This window comes from Cryptomeria japonica, chromosome 9 (assembly GCF_030272615.1).
Source record: "Cryptomeria japonica chromosome 9, Sugi_1.0, whole genome shotgun sequence".
NCBI lineage: Eukaryota > Viridiplantae > Streptophyta > Pinopsida > Cupressales > Cupressaceae > Cryptomeria > Cryptomeria japonica.
Window position 1 is genome coordinate 540563441 of NC_081413.1, and position 8557 is coordinate 540571997.

The window sequence follows — 8557 nt, forward strand, 5'->3', positions numbered from 1 at the left end:
GTTCATATTAATAATGGGTACTAAATTGGGAGGTCCTCTGAAGTTTATGTGATTCTTATGTGGCCTTATTGGTTCATGTTGTGGTTAATCCAAAAGTATTTGATAATAATATGATTATGATACTTGATATTATCAACCATAATAATTGTTGTATGGTGATGATATTTCAATTGCTTCTTGTTTCCTTATGCTTTGATGCTATTGAGATTACCTTAAATATTGATTGTGCTAATATATATAATTTTTGGATATGAATATAATTTTGACAAGGTTAATAATTATTGGTATGAAGTTGGTTGTGATAATGAAACTTGATTTTTATTTTATAGACTTGATAAAAAGGTGTGTTAATGCTAATGGAGCAGTCGAGCCTGATCATAAGCCCAAGAATGCAACTAGGTTCAAACCACAAGAATTAAATTCACAACAGCAAGAATTGAAACATCTTTTTTTTATACAATTTTGTTTATATGGAGCACAAAATGTTTACAAATTTGGATTCAATGATCAACAATTCCTAGTTCTGGTTTGCACTTTAAGCAATCCCTCCAATGTCAACCGCTTTGATTTTATTTTTTTCCAATTCTCAATTTGGTCTCTCTATTATTTTCATTCTCTCACAGTTCTTTCTTCCAATTCCAACTTTCCCCCTTTCCAACTATTCATTTTGGTCTTTTATTGGTTGTGGTGGAAGTTCAATTGTCAACCGATCTAACTCATCACAACCAAGCCTGAACCAAATGATAAGACAAAGCATTATAGCCCCACTGATTTGGAATACTCTTTCATGTTCCTTCGGTGAGACTAGCTGATATTGATGAGAGTTGGCTTTTGATATCTCACCAACTCGTCAATGAAAGATGTGGTTAAAGGCAAGTAGGAACAAAGTCCATCGAAAATATTCAGGTTGAGTTGTTTTAAGTCTCCTTGATGGAGCAAGGGCTTGACCACAGATAATGAAATAAACCCATCGAGCTTACATGACCTCATCAGGAAGAGGTTCTCCAAGTCCTTCTTATCAAGAGATAATCGGTAAGAGAATGCCACATCAATGAGAGTTTTAACAAGTCACTACGACAACCTGGTAAGTGTTGAGCATTAGAAAAAAAACCATTGGAGAGACCTATGAACTTCAGGATGAGCTTAGAAGAGTCACTTCGATCAAATGATGACATCGACAAGAATACTCTAATCGATGAGAGTTCGGTGAAGTCTTACCGAGCAAACAAACACCTAGTGCCATCATGGTGTAGCCATAATCCAGAGGGTCCTCAAAGAGAACAGTCTAGATCATGCAAAAAGAGTAACACAATAGAATAAAAACAAAACATAGATAAAATGTTGATTCAAACATCTACAACATCATAGATTCACTATAAATCCACCGGCAACATCTAGTGTACATACAGGCTAACAGGCCTAAAACATCTTACATTCCAGATTGCAATCCATCCGGACCCCCAAGAGGTATCCAAATTACATAACATGAATTCATATTCATCCCATATTTTGGTACTCTCTTAAGGACCAATTATAACAATATAAATAGCATCCAAGACACATTTGGGTTGGCCACAAAATATCGCATTCTCCAAAGACAGGAAAATGAACGTTTAAGATAGGTCGGACCCAAAGCGTGAAGATCACCTCCACCAAAGATAATAACAAAGTGTGGACCACCTAGGAAGGTCATTCAAGGGCCTAGAAAAATTATATGTGGTGCCAATTAGATCCGCAAGTCGAGAAATCGCTCCGCAAGAGAAGAAATCTCCAACTAGTTGTTAAGCTCAAAAACTGCTCTGAAAGCAAGAAACAGCCAATCCGGAAGCAATAACTTGTCGGAAAAGAGTCCAAATGAATTGGAAATATAGGAAAAGGAAAAGGAACACACCTGGAAGCCAATAATTTGATCCACAACAAAAAATGAACAACTACCAGAGAATTTTGGAAGTAACACAAAACACGAACAATTGGAAAAATAAAAATTGGTTGATGCAAGATTGCTCAATGACTGGGGATGCTCCTGCATCAGACACCCCAAGTGGAAAAAGATGTTCCATGAGAGGAAAATCTTGAACATCGAAAAGGATTTGGAATATAGACCCCATGCTCATTTCTGATCCAAATGTCTTCTAAATCTGCAAAGTTCTTCTTCTTTACCCCTTCCAGTAACTCAGTTGAATTTCCCAACTTCTTTTCCTCTTCTCCCCTTTTTCTTTGATTCATACCTACACACTATCTCTTATTACCACTCTCTTTCCTCCGCAGATCTGATTTATTCCTTCCACCAGAACTCCTCTTATCCACTACCACATCTAACTTCACTGTCATCCGGTACCATCTTGCTAACAGACCCATCCACAAGATCCTTCTTCTAATCAATGCCATCATCCGTATAACCTTTGTATCCTTCTTCTCAACACTTCAAATCTTCACAAGACTCAAGTTCTTCACTTCCTTCTCTTTCTCCTTCAAAGAAGCCAAAGTAAACTTGTTTCCATCCTTCTCAATAGTGATTAGGTTTCTTGTACAATCATAGATAGCTCCTCTATCATATTGTCAAGATCTACCCAGCAAAACATGATAAGCACTCATAGACACAACATCACACAAGACTTTATCTTTGAAAGACCCACTATTAAAATTCACCAAGCACTTCTCTCTCACCTCTACCACTTGATCATATTTTAACCAACTCACCTTGTAAGGACAAGGATGCTCAAGCCTCTTTAAACCAAGCTTCCCTACCATCTCCTCTGATACCAAATTTTCAGCACTTCCAATATCCACAATAACCTTACAACACTTACCTCTTGATTTGCATACAGTCTGGAAAAGATCCTTCCTTTGTGTAGATCTGGTTTCTTCTTTGCTTTGCTCCACCAAGACTCTTCTAAACATAAGGGATTCTCCCTGCTTTGGTGCTATCATACTCTCATCTGCAGCTCCAGTATTTGGTTCCTCACGTGCTATGAAATTTCTTGCCATCCCTTTATTAGTCCTCAAGGAACACTCATAAGATGTGTTCCCGATTTCTCCACACTTGAAACATTTGCCCATGAATTCCATGTTGCTACTACCATTCCCTTTTCTTTGTGTCTTTTGATTAGGTTCTTTACTCCATTTAGATCTTGACTCATCTTCAGTAGTCGGCTTCTCCATACTACCACTCATCTACCCTCTATTCACTGCATATCTATCTCTTCCCTTAGGGTTATTATGTTGTCTTCTTTTCACTTTATCTTCGGCTTTCAAATAATATTGGTAACCCTTCTCCATTGTAGAAATCTTCAGCATACTCATCTCATCTTGAATGTTAAATCCAAGTCCATTTATGTATCTAGCCACCTTCTCTCTATCCATCTCTCTATGTCCAAATCTGATCATCACCTTGTAGAATTCCTCAGTATACTCTTTCACACTCATGTTCCTCTGCTTCAAGTTCTGAAACTTCTTAAACAATTCCAACTCATAGTCTCCCAGAATGAATTTAGCCTTCAATCTTGCAGCCATATGTCTCCACCAAGTGATTTTCATCTCACCATTCTCCACTCTATCTCTCTGCAACTCTTTCCACCATAAAGTAGCATGCCCTTTCAACTTAGTTTGTGCTAACCTAACCCTCTACAGATCTCTGATATCCTCAAACTCAAATTAGTCCTCCAATTCTCTAATCCAGTCTATTAGGTCTTTTGGATTTAACGTACTTGAAAAGTTAGAAACCTCCACTTTGTGAACTTTACTCACTTGTGTCACCACTCTAAGGAATATTTCTTCCCTTTCATCTTTTGGTCCTTCAACCTCTTCCACCTCCAGTTCCTCTCCAACCTCTTCATACTCATCCTCTGATTCTAGATTCCTCCGTAAACTAGCCAATGCATTTCGGATCTCATTCCTCATCTCATTTCTAAAATCCTCCATCATTTGCTCTACCCTTCGAGGGTTCATCCTTCTTGGCGGCATCTTCTCCTTTACTTCGATTCAACTTCCTCAGCTCGACGATATAACTACAAGTTTCAATTGCCTCTTCATCGGTGATCTATTGAACACACTTGCAACCTGCCTCAAATCAGCGATCTGTTCACCCAAAGGAATGCCTCAAGGTTCGCAACCAGCTCTGATACCAGTTGGTGCAGCAATAATCCAGAGGGTCCTCAAAGGGAACAATCCAGATCATGTAGTAAGAGTAACACAATGGAAGCAACAACAAAACATAGAGAAAATTTTGATTCAAACATCTGCAACATCATAGATTCACTATAAATCAGTCGGCAACATCCTATTTACATACAAGCTAATAGGCCTAGAACAACTTACATTCCAAATTGCAATCCATCCGGACCCCCAAGAGGTATCCAAATTACATAACATGAATTCATATTCATACTATATTTCTCTACTCTCCAAAGGATCAATTACAACAATATAAATAGCATATGGAACACATCCAAGTTAGCCACAAAAGATAGCATTCTCCAAAGATAGGAAAATGAAATGTGTAAGATAGGTCAAACCCAAAGTGTGAAGATCACCTCCACCAGAGATAATAACGAAGTGCGGACCACCCAAGAAGGTTGGTTAAGGGCCTAGGAACATCGTACATGGTGCCAATTAGATCTACAAGTCGATAAATCTCTTTGCAAGAGAAGAAATCTCCAACTAGTCGTTAAGCTCAAAAATTGCTCTGGAACCAAGAAACAGCCAATCCGGAAGCAATAACTTGCTAGAAAAGAGTTCAAATGAACTCACAATCTAGAATAAGGAATAAGAACACACCTGGAATCCAAGAATCTGATCCACAACGGAAAATGAACTACCGGAGAATTCTGGAAGTAACACAGTAACTGCAACACAGAACAAGAATAACTAAAAAATAAATATATTTTTTTTGGTTAATGCAAGATTACTCAACGACCAGAGATGCTCCTACATCACATCATTAGGACTTACTTGAATCAGAGAGAGCATTTTTTTCATCTCATCGAGTTGCTTGAAATTTGAACTACTTTTGCAAACACTAACTCCAAACCAAGGCAACGCTAAGATCAAACCCAAAAATGCAACTAAAACAAAAATGCCTCCAACGAAAATTTAAAAAAAAAGATGCACAATGATGCGAATTTCTCTTGTGCCCGAGATGCTCCTACATAATCTAATTGAGCTAAATATATACATATTCAACACTGTATTTTATATGAATTTGTATGGGATGATAGATAATTAAAATATATTATATTTAATAAATGTATCTTTTCATGCCTAGTGGAAAATTTGAAAGGGGTTGTAGAGATTTAGTCAACTCTATGTTTATCAAACTAGGTTCACGTAGAGACTTGAACCTACAATTACTTTGGTTTCATAAGAATTATGAGTTTTATGAAGTTATCACAATATGTATGTGCATACAACTTGAGAATTTATTGTTGATGAGTATTAAACTCGATGTTCTATGTTAATGAGACAAGTCTCTAAGGGATCTTTGGATGTTCAAGTTCAATTAATTGTATCAAGTTTAATTTGAGATCTTGATTTACTTGGATAGAAATACTTTAGGAAAAGTTTTATATGAACCTGAATGGGTTACCTTGTGCATACTATTAAAAGTATTATTAATCATTGGGAGACATTTAACAAAACCTTGTTAGAATATAAAATTATATTCTAGAATTTTGGTGGTTTGTTATTAATCAATAGAATTTGTGAGTTGCGACTTTATTTTGGAAATGGTATTGGTAAATAGTGATCTATTACATTATTGTCTTAAACCCTTTTATGATTTTTCTCTTATATTATTCTTTAGTCTATTTCTCTTTTAGGAGGAAGGTTACTTGTGTCGTTATCAAACCCTAAGTATAGGTGCCTATATTTATGTTCCTTGAAAGATTAGGAGAGTAGAACTACATGTGAATTTGATCTCATTAGTATGTAGGTAGGCCTTGGGTGAGCGATTGTCTTGGAACCAAGTTAGTAGGAAAGAGGTTTAGGGAATTACTCCAGGGTTTGGAGTGTTTCTAAACTTGATATAAGGCGGCAATTTGCATACATAATCCTGAGCCTTCCTTCCCTCGGCTGAAAGGCCTTCTAGTTTCTCCACATTCCATCTCTTCACCAAGAATTCCATGATATCCGCATAGTCCCTTGCTGTGTATACCCCTAACCTCTGTGCAACAACTGAAAAGTGCTCAAACAAGTTAGCATCCTACCCATCATACATCAAATGGCCAGGCATAGTAATCTTCTTTTGCATCATGTCCTCAAAAGCTATGACCGTATCGTTAGGAACAATCTCAAACAACTTTTCAACTATTTTAGTATATGCAGTCTCCTGGCGCTTCTCATCTGCAGCAATAGTTCCACATATTTGAGCTAGTTTGAGATTACCATTATCTTTGGCGAATCTTGCAGTATTGCCATGTGACATGAACGTTGCCCTCTCCTGGAAAGATGTGTACAAAAAGCAAAGGAAGGGACTGTGACATGAACGTTGCCCTCTCCTGGAAAGATGTGTACAAAAAGCAAAGGAAGGGACTATTTTCTTTGCGGGGATTCTACAGAGAATCCAAGTCAAAATACATTACGTTAATATATCTATATTACCTCACTAAGGTCTCAAATAGGGTAAGTGCGGGGATTCTACAGAGACAAGAAACCAAGTCAAAATACATTACTTATATTACCTTCATTAAGGTTTCAAATAGGGTAAATGAAAAAATTAATCTTAAAAAAGATTAATTTTTACAGTTTTAAAATTTTTAAAAATTGTTGTTTAATTTTTGGATTCTATTGTATAGGCTTTTGTTTGCATCAATCTTTTAGACCACACTCAATGATGATGCCGATTACATTCAATGACTCATCTACAACTTTCTCATTCTGATATAGTTCAACTCAATGATCCGTCATCAGAATGAGAGAGTTGTAATAGCTCTTTGATCTATCACCAAGATAAGAGAACTCTAATGATGAATCACTGAATGTGATCCAAAACATTGATGCAAACAAAAACCTGCACAAAAGAACAAAAATTATAATCATATAAACTGTATTAATACAGCTTTTAATATCTAATTGCCACCAACATCAAATTCAACAATTACAATAGCTTTCAGTATATGTTTGCAAAGATCAGTGAATAATATTAGAATGATGATGAATGCTTACCATTCCTGATCCTATGAGGTACTGTATGGTGTTTTCAATCTGTCTCATGTCCACACGGCCATACAAAGAAAGATACTTATTGAGAAGATCACCGTGTCTGTTCTCTTCGGCTGTCCACATACGAGTCCACACAGCCCAGGATGTGGGACTGGCACCACTCTCATCCCGCAATCCATCTAAAGTGTTAAGCATAGTCTGATAAGTCGGCAATGCTTCCTCTGTAATCATATCTTCCACCAGACAAACTAAATAGTCATCTTACAGTTCAAGGGACCGCTCCCGTAACTCTTTAATGTCATGGATAAAGGCCTCAGAAGCTAGATATTTAGGGCTCACAATGCATTTCACAACAGATGCAGATGCCATTTCACAGAAAATATCACACCGAAAACAGCAAAAACCAGTACAAACAACTTTTCCATTAGAAGTAGTTATAGAATTAGTTTGGACTTCTAAATCATGCTTTCCTGACCACCATTTTTTCCTCACCACATTACTCCTCAATGTTGCATATAGTAAGAATTGCAATGGATTTCTCTGCAAGTAGCACCATTAATTCTCAATAACAACAGAGTACATTACTGTTTGCATTTTTTGACAGTAAGTTTATACTTCTAAACTTAAAAGTGTTAAATACTCAGAATTGAATGACATTTTCTAAGCTTAATATGTTGCTTAATGAATGTGGTCACACTAAAAATACATTTTTAGATTTAAAAGTGTTAAACGTTCAAAATTAACTAACATCCTCTTAACTGAATATGCTGATTAATATGCTGATTAATATGTATGATTTAAAACTGTACGCATTTCTCACCTGATTAGACATACACAATACATATGTTAGGAACCAACACTAAAAGGGTCAAGGCTTTTAGCTTTAGTGCCTCCATGATCAATTCTCACTCGTCAAAAACGCTTTGCATTATCACAGCTTCTTTGCGAGGTTATATTCTCTTATCATTTTTTCCATTTTTATTATTTTTCAGTTTTAAGTTGGTCTAGAGTAAAGATCTAAAACTTAAGATAAACTGACAGGCATTAAACAAATATATGTTGTGTCAATATCTAACGGAAACCAAGCACTATAACTGTAATTAAGTCACACGAGACTCCAACGAAGCTTTCGAAGAAATTCCTCTATACCATTTTACTGCTCAGCTTAATGCACTGAAGATTCCAATAAAAGTTTGAGTGTTTTTATATGAAAAAAATACGCAATACCAACGTATCCTCACAATCTTACACATATCATTGATACTATTAAATAATCAGTCATTATTTTAAGAGCTCTCTATTCTTTATATAAAATAGTATTTGATCAAAATATAAAATTTATAAATCATAATGGATTTTTAAACGATTTTTATTGGTTTGATTTTTTTAATTTGTTTTT

The 8557-nt window shown here is 36.0% G+C and overlaps 1 pseudogene; it reads right to left on the bottom strand.

Annotated features, from left to right (window-relative positions):
* Positions 1-3654: 3654 nt before the first annotated feature.
* Positions 3655-7436, bottom strand: LOC131858486 (stearoyl-[acyl-carrier-protein] 9-desaturase, chloroplastic-like; annotated as a pseudogene).
* Between the last annotated feature and the right edge of the window lie 1121 nt (positions 7437-8557).